Source organism: Carcharhinus amblyrhynchos, chromosome 1, assembly GCF_965287045.1.
Source record: "Carcharhinus amblyrhynchos chromosome 1, sCarAmb.v2.hapA, whole genome shotgun sequence".
In the NCBI taxonomy this organism is placed as follows: Eukaryota; Metazoa; Chordata; class Chondrichthyes; order Carcharhiniformes; family Carcharhinidae; genus Carcharhinus; species Carcharhinus amblyrhynchos.
In genome coordinates this window covers 66,196,914-66,217,181 of record NC_137324.1, presented here as the reverse complement: position 1 = coordinate 66,217,181, position 20,268 = coordinate 66,196,914, and the positions used below count along the sequence as shown (strand labels likewise).

General features: G+C 43.2%; 1 protein-coding gene across 4 annotated transcripts in view; it reads left to right on the top strand.

Moving 5' to 3' along the window:
• The window catches only part of pde4d (phosphodiesterase 4D, cAMP-specific), a 1,181,705-nt gene that overhangs the window by 800,418 nt on the left and 361,019 nt on the right, over nt 1–20,268 (top strand). The window contains exon 1 of one of the 4 annotated variants that reach the window (XM_080186311.1): nt 14,234–14,258. The exons of the other annotated variants lie outside the window; for them this stretch is intronic. The gene's annotated coding sequence lies outside the window, so the exon portion shown is untranslated. Of the gene's footprint in view, nt 1–14,233; nt 14,259–20,268 lie in introns of those variants that run through there. 4 annotated transcript variants of the gene reach the window in all.

Here is a 20,268-nt window from a genome sequence, read left to right as displayed (position 1 = left end):
GTCATCACCCCACCGCCCCCACCCACAAACTTTGCAGGCATGGGGGTGACCTGACCTGACCTCCATTCAAGCCCCCCCTCAGATCCCCACTCAGGTCCCCCTCCCCCCTCGAATCTCACAGACCCCCTTCCCCAAGCTCAATGAAGTGACTCATTTTGGTAAGGACAAGTTAGAGAGACAAGGGTACAATTGTAAAGGGGGTGCAGGAGTAAATGGGCTTGGGTGCATAAGTCATTGAAGGTGGTAGTTTGAGAGAGTGGTTAATGAAAGCATGCAACATCCTCACTTTATTGATAGGGGCATAGATTATAAGAGCAAAGAGCTCATGTTGAAAATGTATAAGACACTAATTCAGCCTCAGCTTGAGTATTGTGTCCAGTCCTGAGTGCTGCACTTTAGGAAGATGTGCAGGCATTGAATGGAGTGCAGGAAAGATTCATGATAATGGTTCCAGATATGAGGGATTTCAGTTATAAGAATAGATTGGAGAAGACTCTCTTTTCCTGGAGAAGGCTGAGAGAAAATTTGACTGGAGCATTAAAAATCAGGCGGAGTTTGGACAGAATAAATCAGGAGAAACTCATGAAAGGATGGAGAATAAGAGGGCACAGATTTAAAGTACTTGGCAAAAGAAGCAGAAACAATGTGAGAAATAATATTTTCATACAGGGTGCTATTAATGTCTGGATTGCATTTCCTGAGAGTTTAGTTGAAGGGTCTGGTATGTAATGGGTTAATATAGGACTAACTATGGTACTGCCCACACAGTGCTGTAAGAAGACATGTGAAGCAGTGGCAGGGTCAGTCTGGAGATGGACATAGTTGGTTAAAACCGAGAATGGAGTCAGCTCCATACCTGTACCTTCTGCTGCAAATATGTAGTTACGTGTTGTTAATACAGACTTATTGTTAACACATTCCAGATTGGAAGTCGACTTCAGGAGCGTGATAGGAGCAGGTTCTATGAAAGCATTCAAGAGGGAATTAGACTTCTATCTGAAAAGGAAGAATGAGTTGGGTTACAGGGAAAGGCAGGAGAATGACATTAAGGGAATTGTTCATTTGGAGAGCTAGTGCAACCAGATCTGAATGGTCTTCTGCGCTGCAATAATTCTGTGATTGCAAAGACCTGAGGAGGAGGATAATTCATCTGCCACAGCCGGTTAAAGATGACTGAAAGCTGTTCAGCCTTGGCCGGAATTTTAAATTGGGTGCAGTGTAGAAGCACCTGAAATTGCAGGAAAAGATGTTGAGTGCGTGCAATATTTCAGTCACCGGGTGCATACGAAAGTCGGAAACGCGTCTACCAACAATCAAGCAGTAATTTAACCCATTGAGAGGCCAATTGAATGCAATTTTACATGGACTGTCTGCTTTTAGTGATGGTGGGTGAGCCCAATTGGCAGAGTTGTGTTTATGTTTTGGCAGGGTGAAATGTCAGGACTGAAATAAAATTTAAAGAGGTGCCTGGGGACTGAGGTTTGTGTTTGAATGTGCTGCCTCAACACACAGTTTTTGTATTGCAATTTATTTTGTACATGTTTGCAGCTCCCTGAGAGAGCTCTGCGGCAGCTGTCCTCCTGAGGGAGCACATTAGAAGCGTCTTCCCACACCTTCCCTTTTCTTAGTGCCCACTCTCTTCTAGCTCTGCCCAGCAGCTCTGACAGTACATGTTTCATTCTGAGTGCCAGCTAATTGGCCAGGAGTGTGAAATCGCTTTCCAGGAACAACCATGGCCGCAAATGTGTTTTGCGCTAGCTTCAGGGAACAAAATTCAGGCCCTTGTCATTTGCAAACACATAGTGTGCTCCCCACTGTCAAGGGTAAGGATGTTGATTGAGACTCTTCCTCCACTCCATTAGTTATTCGGTTATTCCCCATCATTTATAACAGGATGGGTCAGGATTGCAGAGCTTTTACTTGATTTGTTTCTCATGGGATTGCTTTGCTCTCTCTATTGCTTGCATGTAATCCCGTATTAGACCTTCACTTGGTTGGTATCTCATTTTTAGTGCGGCTTCTGCTGCTCCTGGCATGCCCTTCTATGTTCCTCACTGCACCAACTGCATCAAGTTTAGTGTGACATATCAAAAATGTGTGTTTGCAGTTGCTGCTTAGATGGAAATTACTTTGCTTTCCTACAGTTTTTTGTATCAATTCCTTGAAATTAAGAAATCAGAAAGAAACTTGCTGATGAGAATGTACAGGCTGAAGGCAAAAATCACAACTTGGAGAAATCTTTTTGACCATGTTCTAATATTATTTGTGGTATTGTTCCTCTAGCCACCAATTTTCATTTCCTATCTTATGTATGTTTTGATATTTTGATTGCTGGGAAGATCCTGATCCAATAAGATAATCATAACAGTAGTTATGATGGTCAAAAAGGACCGTAGGAGGAGAGGTAATAAGCCGTGGATAACGAAGGAGGTGAAGGAAAGTGTTAAATTAAAAGTAGCTAAGAGTAGTGGGCGAGAAGAGGATTGGGAGAGGTTTAAATGTCAACAAAGAAATTGATAAAGAAGGGTAGGAGAAACTATGAAGCTGGGCTAGCGCTTAATATAAAAAGGATCGCAAGAGTTTTTATAAGTACATAAAAAGGAAGAGGCTGGCTAGGGTGAACGTTGGACCCTTAGAGGATAAGAAGGGGGACTTAGTGGTAGGGGATGGGGAAATGGCTGAGGTCTTGAATAACTTTTTTGTTTCGGTCTTCACGGAGGAGGACGTGAATAATTTGCCGGGTGTTAGAGATGGAAAGGTGGTAGGACTGGAGGGTCTCAATGACATTACTGTTACTAGAGAGGTGGTGCTCGACAGACTGGAGGGGCTGATTGTGGACAAGTCCCCAGGACCGGATGGAATGCATCCGAGGGTTCTGAAAGAAATGGCGGAGGTGATAGTGGATGCCTTGGTGGTTATTTTCCAGACGTCGCTGGATTCCAGGGAAGTGCCGGAAGATTGGAAAGCGGCTAATGTTACGTCGTTGTTTAAGAAGGGTGCCAGGCAAAAGGCGGGGAATCATAGGCCGGTTAGTTTAACGTCTGTTGTAGGTAAAATGTTAGAATCCGTCATCAAGGAGGAAATAGCGAGGCATCTTGAGGGGAATTGCTTGATAGAGCAGACGCAGCACGGTTTCGTTAAGGGGAAGTCGTGTCTGACAAATTTACTGGAGTTCTATGAGGATGTGTCTAGGTGGATAGAGGAGAGCCGGTGGATGTGGTCTGTCTTGATTTTCAGAAGGCGTTTGACAAGGTGCCTCACAAGAGGTTATTGCAGAAGGTCAGGGGGCATGGAGTTGGGGGTAGGGTGTTAGCGTGGATAGAGGACTGGTTGTCAAATAGGAGGCAGAGAGTGGGGGTCAATGGGTGCTATTCGGATTGGCGGTTGGTGACTAGTGGAGTGCCCCAGGGGTCGGTGCTGGGGCCTCAGCTATTTACCATTTATATAGATGATCTGGAGGGGGGAACCGAGTGTATGGTGTCGAAATTTGCTGATGACACCAAGATTGGTGGAACGGCAAATTGTGCGGAGGGTGTGGAGAGTCTACAGAAGGATCTAGATAGGCTGGGCGAATGGGCCAGGAAATGGCAACTGGAATTTAATGTTGGCAAGTGCGAGGTGGTCCACTTTGCTGGGAATAATGGTAGGAAGGATTATTACTTACGTGGAGAAAAACTGCAGCAGGCGACGGTGCAGAGGGACCTCGGGGTCCTTGTGCATGAGTCGCAAAAACCCAGCTTGCAGGTGCAGCAGGTGGTCAGGAAGGCGAATGGGATGCTGGCCTTCATCGCGAGGGGGATTGAATATAAAAGTAGGGAGGTCTTGCTGCGGCTGTATAGGGCATTGGTGAGGCCGCAGCTGGAGTACTGTGTGCAGTTTTGGGCGCCGTACTTACTCAAGGATATTTTGGCCTTGGAGGGAGGGCAGAGGAGGTTTACTAGGCTGATGCTGGAGTTGAGGGGGTTGAGCTATGAGGAGAGGCTGAATAAATTAGGCTTGTACTCGTTAGAGTTTAGAAGAATGAGGGGAGATCTCATTGAGACGTATAAGATGATGAATGGGATGGATAGGATAGAGGTGGAGAGACTCTTCCCGCTCAGAAAGGACAGTAGGACTAGGGGGCACAGCCTCAAGATAAAGGGGGGGGGGGCGGTTTAGAACTGAGTTGAGGAAGAACTTCTTCACTCAAAGGGTGGTGAATCTGTGGAATTCTCTGCCCATTGAAGTGGTGGAGGCTACCTCGCTAAATATTTTTAAGACGCGGGTTGATGGGTTTTTGAAAGAGAGGGGATTAAGGGTTATGGGGAGAGGGCAGGAATGTGGAACTGAGCCATGACAGATCAGCCATGATCTTATTGAATGGCGGGGCAGGCTCGAAGGCTAGTTGGCCTACTCCTGCTCCTATTTCTTATGTTCTTATGAAAGCGTGAAGGCAATTCATCAACCAATTCTGGTCTACACAAACTTTGACTCAGCAGCCAAATTTAACCAAATCTAAATTTTTCTCTTCCCCCAAATTTTTTGAAGTTAACTACATTTCTCATTCAATGCATGCAAAAGATACCTAAGGACTTCTAAGCCAATTTCTTTGTATTTTTTTAAATTAACTGTATTGCCCCTTCCCTATTTTTCAGTCTTCATGATTCACAGTCAGAGATAGTGGCTGGGATTTCTGCAGTAAATATGAATCATTGGCTGCTGGTGGGATCTTCCAGTCCTGCCGTAGTCTACAGGCTTTTGCATGGCTCACCCACTTCACCACTAGGGACCTCGCACAATGGGGGTTGACTTCAGTGAAACCGGAAGATTCCACGGCAGGGATGGCCAGATTCCAGCCTTGGGTAATTTCTGCGTTGCGTTTGCACGTTCTCCCTCTATTTGCGCGGGTTTCCTCCAGGTGCTCCGGTTTCTTCCCACACTGCAAAGATTTGGGGGTTAGTTTGATTATACATGCTAAATTGACCCTTCTTGTCATTGGGATTAGCGGGTAAATATTTGGGGTGACAGGATTAGGGCTTGAGTGGGATTTTTGTCAGTATAGCTTGATTTGCTGAGTGGCCTCCTTCTGTACCATAGGGATTCTATGATTCTGTTCTATGATAAATGGCATCCAGTATTTTCATATATTAACAAACTTTTTTTTTAATGTTCTGATAGTTTTTTTTTAATGAGGTGGAAGTGTGTCGTCACATTTCGTTGCTTCCTTGTAGTGCATGACTCACAACCAAGTCTTGTCCATGGAGGTTAACATCAGTTGTGGAAAATCCGTCGATTCTCTAAGCAAAGTCAAGTTAATATATTACTTAGAAATCTACATAATAGTGGAGTATGACTGGAATAGATATATTAAAGATAAGACACAATTGATGAATTTAAGTCTTTTGAAGTAATGACCGATCACTTGGACAAAGTTAACAAGGACATAGGGGCATCATGGCCTCTGCCATCACCTCAGTGATTTTAACTCCACCTTTACCATGTGCAAATGGCAATTCACCAGCATCAACAGACAGTTGTGTAGACACCGTGGCAATCTCCATGGTCATCTATACCACAGGCAGGCTGACCCATTACCTGGGCTTTTTTCACCTTTTATGACTGCAATGATAATGTGACTTTATGTTGGTCTGATATATAGTTCTTAGTGGGATATTGCTCTTCACTGTGTCTGTGCATCACAGTGTTTATTCACATATGGCTTATCTGCACCTTCATGAGCTGCACACACATCCAGGTAATTACAAGCCGGTGAGCCTTACGTCAGTGGTAGGGAAATTATTGGAGAGAATTCTTTGAGACAGGATTTATTCCCACTTGGAAATAATTGAACATATTTGTGAGAGGCAACATGGTTTTGTCAAGGGGAGATCATGTCTCACGAACTTGATCGAGTTTTTTGAGGAAGTGCCGAAGATGATTGATGAGGGTAGGACAGTGGATGTTGTCTACGTGGATGAAGGCCATTGACAAGGTCCCTCATGGCAGACTGCTGCAGAAGGTGAAGTCGCATGGGATCAGAGGTGAGCTGGCAACGTGGATACAAAACTGGCTCATTCAAAAGAGACAGAGCATTGCTGTGGAAGGGTGTATTTCTGAATGGAGGGCTGTGACAAGTGGTGTTCCTCAGGAGTCAATGCTGGGACCGTTGCTGTTTGTAATACATATAAATGATTTGGAGGAAAATGTAACTGGATTGATTACTAAGTTTGCAGACTACACAAAGGTTGGTGGATTTGCGGATAGTGCTGAGGACCATCAGAGGATACAGCAGGATATAGATCAGTTGGAGACTTGAGTGGAGAGATGGCAGATGGAGTTTAATCCGGAAAAATGTGAGGCAATGCATTATGGAAGGTCTAATACAGATAGAAAATATACAATAAATGGCAGAATCCTTATGAGTATTGATAGGCAGAGGGATCTGGGTGTACAGTACACAGGTCACTGAAAGTGGTAATGCAGGTGGAGAAGGTAGTCAAGAAGGCATATGGCATGCTTGCCTTCATAGGTTGGGGTATTGAGTTTAAAAATTGGCAAGTCATGTTGATGCTTTGTAGAATCTTAGTGAGTCCGCACTTGGAATATAGTGTTCAGTTCTGGCCGCCATCCTACCAGAAGGATGTGGAGGTTTTGGAGAGGGTACATTTACCAGGCTGTTGCCTGGTATGGAGGGCATTAGCTATGAGGAGAGGTTGGAGAAACTTGGTTTGTTCTCATTGGAGCAACGGAGGTTGAGGGGAGACCTGATAGAAATCTACAAGATTATGAGGGGCATGGACAGAGTGGATAGTCAGAAGCTTTTTCCCAGGGTGGAAGTATCAATTACTAGGGGGCATTGGTTTAAGGTGCGAGGGGCAAGTTTTAAAAGAGATGTATGAGGAAGATTTTTTACTCAGAGAATGGTGGGAGTGGTAGTGGAAAAGAATACAGTAGTGACGTTTAAGGGGCGTCTTGACAAGTACATGAATGAGATGGGAATAGAGGGATGTGGTCCCTGGAAGGGTAGGGGGTTTTAGTTAAGTCAGGCAGCATTGTTGGTGCAGGCTTGGAGGGCTGAAGGGCCTGTTCCTGTGCTGTAATTTGCTCTTTGTTCTTTGTTCTATAACCTCAATGCAGAAACAGATCTATGTACCAAGTCTTGTACCTTAGCTGAATTGTGCTGATATGAGCCTTCCCTTGAGCTCTCGGTGGATAAGCCAAGCTACTAACCATTTTTTTATTCTGAGGATCTTTAGGGTTTACATAGAACATAGAACATTACAGTGCAACACAGGCCCTTCAGCCCTCGATGTTGTGCCGACCTGTGAAACCAATCTAAAGCCCATCTAACTTACACTATTCCAATATCACCTAATATGTTTATTCAATGACCATTTAAATGCTCTTAATGTTGGTGAGTCCACTACTGTTGCAGGCAGGGCATTCCAGACCCTTACTACTCTCTGCGTAAAGAACCTACCTCTGACATCTGTCCTATATCTATCATCCCTCAATTTAACGCTATGTCCCCTCGTGCTAGCCATTCCATCTGAGGAAAAGGTCTCTCACTGTCCACCCTATCTAATCCTCTGATCATCTTATGTGCCTCTATTAAGTCACCTCTTAACCTTCTTCTCTCTAACGAAAACAGCCTCAAGTCCCTCAGTCTTTCCTCATAAGACCTTCCCACCATACCAGGCAACATCCTGGTAAATCCCTTCTGCACCCTTTCCAATGCTTCCACATCCTTCCTATAATGCGGTGACCAAAACTGTACGCAATACTCCAAGTGCAGCCACACCAGAGTTTTGTACAGCTGCAACATGACCTCATGGCTCCGAAACTCAATCGCTCTACCAATAAAAGCTCACACACTGTACACCTACTTAACCACCCTATCAAGCTGGATGCCAACTTTCAGAGATCTATGCACATGGACACCAAGATCTCTCTGCTCATCTACACTAACAAGTAACTTACCATTAGTCCAGTACTCTGTTTTCCTGTTACTCCTTCCAAAGTGAATCACCTCACACTTTTCTGCATTAAACTCCATTTGCCGCCTCTCAGCCCAGCTCTGCAACTTATCTATGTTCCTCTGTAACCTGCAACATCCTTTCGCACTGTCCACAACTCCACCGAATTTAGTGTCATCTGCAAATTTATTAACCCATCCTTCTACGCCCTCATCCAGGTCATTTATAAAAATGACAAACAGCAGTGGTCCCAAAACAGACCCTTGCGGTACACCACTAGTAACTGAATTCCAGGATGAACATTTCCCATCCACCACCACCCTCTGTTGTCTTACAGCTAGCCAATTTCTGACCCAAACCACTAAATCACCCTCAATCCCATGCATCTGCATCTTCTGTAATAGCTTACTGTGGGTACCTTATCAAACTGGCCGTTTGTTATGGCCTGCATTCTCTGATTGGCATATTACTACTAGAATCATGAAAATATACAAAATTGTGGTTCTTGCTGGACCCTGCTGTTTATATAATTCACTGTGAAACTAGCCAGAGGTACAAGTGTTACATTAAGCTAGTTAATATAACTGAGCTTCAGTCATATATTGTGGACAAAAATGATACAAATGGTAGAATGTGGTGTGCTATTGATACAATGATTTGAATATTGATTTAGCGAGTGACTGGCTATTTGAGATAAGAACAGTGCACTGTACACAGTAACATTTGTAGCTTTAATATGAAGAGTTCTATGCAACACATTTTGGGTGTAGGATGAACAGCTGTGATACTTGTTAAACTGTTATTCATGAATACCAAAGAAACGCCTTCAGGTTTGTTTGATTTTATATTAAAAATAAGAGTTTTATGCCCAAAGTATCTAAAATAAAGGAACCAGGAAAGGATTCAAATCAATTAATTGTACAAATTTAATGTAGGGAAATTATCTTCTCTGTACCCAATGTTGTCTTATTTAGAATTTGTTTTGGAAACTGAGCGTTAAGCCTTTCCCACTTTTCAATGAGATCAGGGCTTCTCTGTGACCTAACTCCATCGGCAGGATTTTCCATGTTGTCAGGGTCAAATGGTGACTGGAAGCCCATGTTTTGTGGGAAGCACGTTCTCACTTGATTTTTCCCAGATTACTCAATTAGTAGCTGGAAGGCAGGCTTAGCTCTCAAAGCTGGCTGCCTCACTTGGCTTTTTCACATTTGTTGTTGTTTTTAAATTTTTAAAAATAGCCTTGCAGCCAAGCAAATATTCTGGGGGAGGAACCCCTCCAAAGGGTGGTTTGCAACTGCTGTTGAAACCTGGGAAGTGGAGCGGTGATCTCTGAGATGAGTAGAAATTTGTTTGTGCAGAGAGTGGTGAGCCTGTGGAATTCACTACCACACATAGTCATTGAGGCCTTTACATTGCATGTTTTCAAATAGGAGTTAGATATGCTTATTGAGGCGAAGGGGATCAAAGGATATGGGAGGAAGGTTGGATCAGGTTATTGACATGGATGATTAGTCATGATCATAATGAATGGAAGAGCAGGACAGTAGGGCTAAATGGCCTGCCCCAACTCCTATTTTCTATGCTTGTATAACCCGACCTGGAGTGCTTGCCCCACTGAGAAGCAGCCTTCAGGCAGCTGTACTGTTCCCTGCTGCCTGTGACGACTTGGAGGCCAACTAGAACTCAATCAGCCTCAGCCAACAAGCCTGAATAGGCCTTTAAGTACATAAGTTGGTTACTGATACACCACAAATCTAGGGCAATGCTGTGGGGTTCCATGTTTAAATCCCACCATGGTAGACAATAAATCATCCTGTGGCAGTCTTGGGTGAGTTGAAAAATATTTTGGGTTCCCCTGTGGCCTAGAGGTTTAGGCCACTGAATTGGAAATCCATTATGGTTAGACTCTGGAGTTCCAGGCTGGAATCTCATAATGGTCGATTATAAACCATATGTAGAAGGCATGGGTAAGATGAATATTTTTAAACTGCTGTGCCCTCCATCTCACCTCTGAGGAAATGGCTCAGGGGTGACATGGAACTGGGGAATAGGTATGCAGGGTGGTAGTGCAAAATTCCATCTCCGCCTAAGTCTGTTCTTTTCTTTTTAAAGTTTATTTATTAGTCATAAGTAGACTTGCATTAACACTGCAATGAAGTTAGTGTGAAAGTCCCCTAGTCGCCACACTCCATCGCCGTTGGGTACATTGAGGGAGAATTTATTATAGCCGATGCATCTAACCAGCACATCTTTTGTACTGTGGGAGGAAACTGGAGCATCCAGAGGGAACCCATGCAGACACTAGGAGAACATGCCAACTACGCACAGCCAGTGACCCAAGCTGGGAATTGAATACAGGTCCCTGGCACTGTGAGGTAGCAGTGCTAACCACTGTGCCACCGTGGTTGTGCTGGGGGCTAAATTTCTAGCCTTATTTACCTGCATTTCTTCCATATCCGTTAAAAGCTTTGATCAATTTTTGTTAGTTGATCTCAGATTTAGAATTAATAATTGACTTGTTATCTTGAAAACTTTGGACAAATCACCACTTAATCTTCTAAAATACAGCAATATGATTTGTTTCAGCTCTCCTCATAATTTAACCCTTGAGCACAAGTATCATTGTAAGAAATCAACACTAAGCTCCCTCCAAGACCAATATATCTATTCTAAGGGATGGTGCCTCAGAATGTTCACAGCATTCCAGGTGAAGTCTAACCAGAAGCAGAAAGCTTCTACCCCATTGGGGTGGAAATTAATAGTTGGAGAGCTGGTGGCAACCATTCTGAGCCATTTCCAGATACCCTGTTGGAATTAAGTCCCAAACAGGCAGTCCACTGGCAATTGTTGGTGTTCCTGGCTCCACTGAAGGCAATTTCCCACCATGTTTCCTGGCTCAAGGCAGATGTCATGCCTCTGAATGTTGCCAGCCAATCAATGGCCTGCAGCACTACAACCAGTACTGCAGTAGGGTTTACTAGAAGGATTGTTGCTTCAGCCCCAGACCAAGTTAAGTTGTGCCAGATTGCCAGGGTCAAGCAGGGAGACATCAGCAAGATGGGAGAGGAGAACGTTGGCATGGATACAAGATGGCTTCCCAAGGGTCCCACCCTTTCCACTGCCAGGTTCATCCATTGGACACAGTATAGAACATAGAACATTACAGCGCAGAACAGGCCCTTCGGCCCACGATGTTGCGCCGACCAATTAAGAAAAAAGCAATGACCCTCTAACCTAAACCAATCCCTTTCCATCCATAAACCTATCCACGCCCCCAAACTAGGCGCATCTACAACTGCAGCAGGCAGGGCATTCCATTCCCCCCCCCCCCACCCTCTGGGTAAAGAACCTACCTCTGACATCCGTCCTATAACTACCACCCCTTAATTTAAAGCTATGTCCCCTCGTGCTAGCTTTCTCCATCCGAGGAAAAAGGCTATCACTGTCCACCCTATCTAAACCTCTAATCATCTTGTATGTTTCAATAAGGTCTCCTCTTAGCCGCCTTCTTTCCAACGAAAACAACCCCAAATCCCTCAGTCTCTCCTCATAGGACCTTCCCTCCATACCAGGCAACATCCTGGTAAACCTCCTCTGCACCCTCTCCAATGCCTCCACATCCTTCCTATAATGTGGGGACCAGAACTGCACACAATACTCCAAGTGCGGCCGCACCAGAGTTTTGTACAGTTGCAACATGACGTTGCGGCTCCTAAATTCAGTCCCCCTACCAATAAACGTCAAGACACCGTATGCCTTCCTAACAACCTTATCCACTTGATTTCCAACTTTCAGGGATCTATGCACATATACACCTAGATCCCTCTGTTTGTCAACACTATTCAGAGTCCTACCGTTAGCCCTATACTCTACACATCTGTTATTCCTGCCAAAGTGAATTACGTCACACTTTTCCACTTTAAACTCCATCTGCCACCTCTCGGCCCAGCTTTGCAACTTGTCCAAGTCTCTCTGTAAACTATGATACCCCTCTTCACTATCTACCACTCCTCCGACTTTGGTGTCATCAGCAAATTTACTAATCCATCCTTCTATACCCTCATCCAGATCATTTATAAAAATTACAAACAGCAGTGGCCCCAAAACAGATCCCTGAGGCACACCACTTGTAACCGAACTCCATGACAAATACTTTCCATCAACCACCACCCTCTGTCTTCTATAATTCCTGGGGAAATCTCTATTCCCCTTCTTAAACAATGGGACAACATTCGCTATCCTCCAGTCTTCTGGCACTATACCTGTGACCAACGATGACCTGAAGATCAGAGCCAGAGGCTCTGCAATCACCTCTCTTGCCTCCCAGAGAATCCTAGGGTAAATCCCGTCTGGCCCAGGGGACTTATCTATTTTCAAACCCTCAAGAATATCTAGCACATCCTCCTTATCTACTGCCCAAGAAGGAAAGCTGGAAGCATATCTGCCAGGGTTGATGTGGTGGTTTGTCCACATGGTATGGTCCCCACCCGCCACTTGCCGAATACCAGCTCTGGTGAGATGAGGCCCTTAAGCGATCCTTAAGTGGCAACTTAAAAGCCTCAATTGGCTATCCTCAACTCGCGACCTCCACTGTTGCTAGATTTAGGAAGTAAATGTGCCATTCTTTTGAGGTGCAAAGTAGATGACATTTGCCTACATTTGAAATTTGTTTACCACAGTTTTATTTACTCATTTAATCTATTATCTCTTAGTAATTGTATGCTTTCATGTAGATTCTTATAGTGCAAACCATCTTATATCATTGTTAAATTTGAATATGCGGCTTTTACCCCATCATCTAAGTCGTTAATAAAAATGACAATGAACAATTGAGGCCCCAACACAGAACACCACTAGTTACATCCTGTGCCCATTATCCCTACTCACTGTCCCCTACCACTTAATTTGAAAGACCTGATACGGTTAATAACTTGCCTTCACTTTCATGAGCTAGGCAGGTGGGAACAGTTAAAAGCAAAATGCTGGAATCTGAAACAGAAACAGAAAAATGCTGGAAAATCTCAGCAAGTCTGACAGCATCTGTGGAGAGAGAGTGAAGCCAATGTTTTGAGTCTAGATGACTCTTCGTCAGAGCTGGGAACAGTTAATTTTCTTAAAAATTTTTGGCACTTTTTACTCCATTTTAGTCACATCATGGATTTTTAACAGCTTCAAGATAGCGCACAAGTTTGAAATTATTATTTTTGAATCCCTTCCTTCAGTAGAACTGCTTCACTGATTTACTGTTCCAATGCACGGGACAGGGGCCCAAGACAAATAGTGCTCTTTTTCTAGCAATAATAAGTTATCACTGGAAGACTTGTTAACTACTTTGGCTATTTCACATTGACAAGGGGGAAAATAAACGTTCTGCCAGCAAGTCATTTTAGTGCCACTAGTAATTAGCCTGCAAATGGATCATTGGACAATATGCTTACTGCACTGCGATTCATATAGCCAGACCTCCATCATCAGGTCTATTAAATTGTGTTTTCTTTGAGGAGGAGGAATATCCAGCCAAAGAACTGAAAGAACACTTTGGTTCCCCCTCTCAGTGCTTTTCTGGCACTTTATTAGTCCCGTATGATGTTGGCTGGAAACTGCAGTAGTATTCATTTTAAGATCATGAGCATGTAATTAAACAAACTGACCTTCAATTCATGAGTGGGAGGACGAGATTGGAATTGGCTCTAACTTACTTTCTCAACCAATAAAGCATATAGGCTATCAAAACTCTGTTCCCCATGTATGGGAACGATTTCAGAAATTTGAGGTAAAGTGCAGTGTCAGGGAACATGATGATACCAAGTGCAGAAAATGCTTTTAGTCTATTTAGGGATATATTCCGTAATGCTTGTTAAAATTCACCCTTTCAAAATTACATCAATATTCCCAAAGTACCAAAGGATTTTCCGTATTATAAATGTTACTTGTAGCATTTTCTTGCTTGTTTATCAAAAGAACCTCCAAACTTAGGATATCGTTTAATTAAGCACTTCATTATGTGAATGGCTGATGACAAAACTCTGTGATTTTTTGATGTTTGAATATTAATACCTGTGTATTGAACATTTGTATCATTTTGAAATTAAGTTATTTAAAGATGTTTATTTCATGTTCTAAGGTGTAGCTAATATATCAATTTATAGCAAGCAAGACATGTTTTCTGTGATACATTCTGTACAGCTGATGTGATATTTATTTGAACAATGATTTTTTAATATGTTTTCTTTCCTTTTTTAGGTAAGTACAGCAAATTCTTATCTTTCTGATATGAACTTCAGGGACATGGATTATACCAAGGTACAATTGTGATATTTGTATTGGTATTGGCCTTGCTGTTATCTCTAGTCAATAAAATACTTTTTGATTAGGTCATCCTTTGTAAGTTTTTGCAACTCGTGCTGAATAAAGCTGCAGCTTCAATTGGGGCATTGGAATCAACAGAGTATTTTTAAATTTAGATACCTGAAGTAAAGTGATCGTGATGTGATCTTGAAAGTAAATGTCTCGTAACCTGTTTGCTAAAAAGCAATAGGAATAAAGAGAATATTATGATGTTGATTTCATGAATTTGAAAGGTAAAGTATGGTATTCACAAAACGGACTTTTCAGGATGGCCACTGAACATACTGATCAGACATTGGTGTTTGATGCCATTTTCTTTCCTGTACCTGTCAACTAGTAATTTTCTATTTAACATAAGTTGATGGAATTGTCCGCCTCAGGCTGATAAAAGAATAAATATTGTTCTGTAAAAATGAAAGCAAATCACTAAGGATGTTGGAAGTCTGAAATGAAAACAGGACATCCTGAAAAACACTTGACAGCATTGATAGTGAGAGAAACATTGTTGATTAATCTCTTAATGGACTTTTCATATAATTTTTGTTCAGCTGAGCCCTCACCATTCTCATCTATGTGACAGTAATAAATCACCACTGCTGACTTTGAGTCCAGTTATGAATGATCTTTAGTACTATTGAGATATCCTTACTATGATACCCACTATTTGTAGCTCACTGTTCTTTTCCATTCTCATATCGTCCAGTTAGTCTATTTGTTAGTTTGGTGATGCTTCCTACTGCAGAAAATGGAAAGAATTTTGTTCACATTCGTTTTATGGATATAAATTGTCCCATTGGTAAGATGCAGCGTGGGTTCATGAAGGGAAGGTCATGTTTGACTAATTTGGTGGAATTCTTTGAGAACATTACATGCATAGTGGACAATGGGGAACCTGTGGATGTGGTGTATCTGGATTTCCAGAAGGCATTTGACAAGGTGCCACACCAAAGACTGCTACATAAGATAAAGGTGCATGTTGTTACCTGTATTAGCATGGATAGAGGATTGGTTAACTAACAGAAAGCAAAAAGTGAGAGTAAATGGGTATTTTTCTGGTTGGCGATCAATGACTAGTGGTGTGTCTCAGGGTCCAGTGTTGGGACCGCAATTGTTTACGATTTACATAGATGATTTGGAGCTGGGGACCAAATGTAGTGTGTTAAAGTTCGCAGATGACATTAAAATGAGTGGCAAAGTGTGCAGAGGATGCTGAAAGTCTACAAAGGGAAATAGATAGTCTAAGTGAGCGATCTGTGAGGATCTGGCAGATGGAGTGCAATGTTGATAAATTTGAGGTCATCCATTTTGGTAGAAATAACAACAAAATGGACTATTATTTAACTGGTAAAAATTGCAGCATGCTGCTGTGCACAGGGACTTGCGTGTCCTTGTGCAAGAATCAGAAAAAGTTGATTTGCAGGTGCAGCAGCTAATTAAGAAGGCAAATGGAATTTTGTCCTTCATTGCTAGAGAGATGGAGTTTAAAAACAACAAGGTTATGTTGCAGCTGTATAAGGCGCTGGTGAGGCCACACCTGGAGTACTGAGTACAGTTTTGGTCTCCTTACTTGAGAAAGGATATACTGGAACTGGAGGGGGTGCAGAGAAGATTCACTAGGTTGATTCTGGAATTGAGAGGGTTGGCTTTTGAGGAGAGACTGAGTAGACTGGGGCTATATTCATTGGAATTCAGAAGAATGAGGGAAGATCTTATAGAAGTATATAAGATTATGAAGGGAATAGATAAGATAGAAGCAGGGAAGTTGTTTCCACTGGCAGGTGAAACGAGAACTAGGAGGTATGGCCTCAAAATAAGGGGGAGCGGATTTAGGAGTGAGTCAAGGAGGAACTTCTTCACACAAAGGGTTGTGAATCTGTGGAATCCCCTGCCCAATGAAGCACTTGAGGCTACTTCATTGAATGTTTTTAAGGCAAGGATAGATAAGTTTTTGAACAGTAAAGGAATTAAGGATTATGGTGAGCGGGCAGGTATGTGGAGCTGAGTCCACGAAAAGCTCAGCCAAGATCTTATTGAATGGCAGAGCAGACTCGAGGGACCAGATGGCCTACTCCTGCTCCTAGTCCTTATGTTTTTATTAAATACCAAAAATGCCTGGTAACTTTAATTTACTGTCTTGTGATCTCCATAGAGACTGCTGACTTTTAGAAAGATAACTGAATTCCAGTGGCTGACTAAAAGGATTACACAACATGATTTCAAGTTTTAAGACTTTTACTTTAATAAACAAACTAAAAAAAATTGAATAATACTGTTTTTGCACTTTAAAATGCAGAAAAGATCCTCCATATTGCATTTAAAATGACCAAAATATTCCCTGCCATGCTTATACTTTACTTTGCCCCTTAAGCAGACATTTTATTCTCTTAGAAAAAGTCCAAAGCTATTTTCCACTCAAGTTGGCCTAATCCCTTTTTCCTTTCCTGGCTGAGTTAATTCCTTATTCCCTGGTTGACTTTTCATAGTAAGAGTTACCCTGGAGATTCCAGCCAAGGCTAGGCAAATCTTATAATCTTGTTATAGTCCTCCCAAACCTGGTCTAATCAACCGGAACATGAGCTCCTACCTGCATTCTATTTGGTAAATAATAAAGATAGTGCTGGCCCATAATTTCCTGGCTCCCCAGCTTTGGATTTGAGGGATACTCCAAAGATGTCCTGGGGAATCCCTCTTGGAAGTTCCCAGGTAAAGGATTAAGTGGCAATTGTCTTGTAGTGCGAACTTCCCCTGAGCAATTGTGCTGTGATGGGAAATATTAGACAAATCGATTTAAATTGCTAACTTTGGATGATTCTGCCAGTGTTCGAACATAGAACAGCACAGCACAGTACAGGCCCTTTGGCCCTCGATGTTGTACCGAGCTATGTCCGAACCCAAGATCAAGCTATCCCACTCCCTATCATTCTGGTGTGTTCCATGTGCCTATCCAATAACCGCTTGAAAGTTCCTAAAGTGTACAACTCCACTATCACAGCAGGCAGTGCATTCCACACCCTAACTACTTTCTGAGTAAAGAATCTACCTCGGACATCCCTCCTATATCTCCCACCATGAACCTTATAGTTATGCCCCCTAGTAACAGCTACATCCACTGGAGAAAATAATCTCTGCATGTCCACTCTATCTATCCCCCTCATCATCTTATAAAACTCTATTAAGTCACCTCTCGTCCTCCTCCGCTCCAAAGAGAAAAGCCCCAGCTCCCTCAACCTTTTCTCATAAGACCTACCCTCCAAACCAGGCAGCATCCTGACAAATCTCCTCTGTACTCTCTCCAATGCTTCCACATCCTTCTTATAGTGAAGTGACCAGAACTGAACACAATATTCCAAATGTGATCCCACCAATGTCCTGTATAGTTGCAGCACAACCCCACGACTCTTAAACTCAAACCCCCTGTTAATAACTACTAACGCAGTATCAGCTTTCTTCACAGCTCTATCCACTTGCGTGGCAGCCTTCAGAGTTCTGTGGATATGAACCCCAAGATCTCTCTGTTCCTCCACATTCCTCAGAACCCTGCCGTTGACCCTGTAATCCGCATTCAAGTTGGTCCTACCAAATTAAATCACCTCAAACTTATCAGGGTTAAACTCCATCTGCCACTTTTCTGCCCAGTTCTGCATCCTATCAATGTCTCAAATGTGTTATGTTAATAATTACTGTGAAAGAGTTGGAAGAAATAAAAGCACTTCTAACTTCAGTGCAACTAGTTAAGGACCCAAACTGAGCCCCGTATAGGGCATTTGCCATGCTCTCAACATCACAGGAACTCCCCAATCCAACCACCCCTCCACTTGAAAATAAGGCATGCTCTGCTGGAGCCAGCTCTGCTTCTTTTACATTTGCTCTGCTTCTATATTTGCTCTATAAATGCTCTGCTTTTATATTTTGCTCTGCTTCTTTTATATTTTGCTGATGGAGCTGGGAACAAGCTGTGCTGCTTGAGTCTCTTGAGTCCCGAGTCAGAGAGAGCAGGCGAGACAGGCACTTCAGAACTTTAGCATAGGTGAGTTGACATGGAGTTTCAATCCACTGATGAATGCCACTCAGAAGAAGTTATGGCCCAGTGTTTCATGTGCTTCAGGTGCAAGAATGGCTGCATCTATTTCTCTGCTTTTTTCCTTAAATTCCTGCACATTGATTTGTCTGTGAGGTTCAGGGAGATCGTATGAGTCTTGTAACTTGTATTCACAATGGGTTTCGATTCATTTTTTCTTCCTAAACCCCATCCCATGGTCACATGATCACCTGAACCTTATAATAAAAACCTTGTAATAAAAGTGCTGGAAAAACTCAGCCAGCCTGGCAGCAACTATGGAAAGAAAAGCAGAGTTAATATTTTGAATCCCGCGCGTCCTTTGTTTGAACAGAGGGGAGTACAGTAGGATGAGAGAAGAATTGGCGAATGTGGACTGGGGGAGTGCGTTGGAAGGTAGGTCTGCTGAGGAGCAGTGGAGGATCTTTAAGGAGATCTTTCTTGGTGCTCAGCAGAAATTTATTCCGATGGTCAAAAAGGACCGCAGGAGGAGAGGTAATAAGCCGTGGATAACGAAGGAGGTGAAGGAAAGTGTTAAATTAAAAGCGGAGGCGTTTAGAGTAGCTAAGAGTAGTGGGCGAGAAGAGGATTGGGAGAGGTTTAAATATCAACAAAGATTGACAAAGAAGTTGATAAAGAAGGGTAGGAGAAACTATGAAGCTGGGCTAGCGCTTAATATAAAAAAGGATAGCAAGAGTTTTATAAGTACATAAAAAGGAAGAGGCTGGCTAGGGTGAACGTTGGTCCCTTAGAGGATGAGAAGGGGGACTTAGTGGTAGGGGATGGGGAAATGGCTGAGGTCTTGAATAACTTTTTTGTTTCGGTCTTCACGGAGGAGGACGTGGATAATTTGCCGGATGTTAGAGATGGAATGGTGGTAGGACTGGAGGGTCTCGATGACATTACTGTTACTAGAGAGGTGGTGCTCGACAGACTGGAGGGGCTGATTGTGGACAAGTCCCCAGGACCGGATGGAATGCATCCAAGGGTCCTGAAAGAAATGGCGGAGGTGATAGTGGATGCCTTGGTGGTTATTTTCCAGACGTCGCTGGATTCCAGGGAAGTGCCGAAAGATTGGAAAGCGGCTAATGTTACGCCGTTGTTTAAGAAGGGTGCCAGGCAAAAGGCGGGGAATTATAGGCCTGTTAGTTTAACGTCTGTTGTAGGTAAAATATTAGAATCCGTCATCAAGGGGGAAATAGCGAGGCATCTTGAGGGGAATTGCTTGATAGAGCAGACGCAGCACAGTTTCGTTAAAGGGAAGTCGTGTCTGACAAATTTATTGGAGTTCTACAAGGATGTGTCGAGGGCGGTGGATAGAGGAGAGCCGGTGGATGTGGTCTTTCTTGATTTTCAGAAGGCGTTTGATAAGGTACCTCACAAGAGGTTATTGCAGTAGGTCAGGGAGCATGGAGTTGGGGGTAGGGTGTGAGCGTGGATAGAGGATTGGTTGTCAAATAGGAGGCAGAGAGTGGGAGTCAATGGGTGCTATTCGGATTGGCGGATGGTGACTAGTGGAGTGACCCAGGGGTCGGTGCTGGGGCCTCAGCTATTTACCATTTATATAGATGATCTGGAGGAGGGAACCGAGTGTAGGGTGTCGAAATTTGCTGATGACACCAAAATTGGTGGAAAGGCAAATTGTGCGGAGGGTGGGGAGAGTCTACAGAAGGATCTAGATAGGCTGGGCAAATGGGCCAGGAAATGGCAAATGGAATTTAATGTTAGCAAGTGCGAGGTGGTCCACTTTGGTAGGAATAATGGTAGGAAGGATTATTACTTACGTGGAGAAAAACTGCAGCAGGCGGCGGTGCAGAGGGACCTCAGGGTCCTTGTGCATGAGTCGCAAAAACCCAGCTTGCAGGTGCAGCAGGTGGTCAGGAAGGCGAATGGGATGCTGGCCTTCAT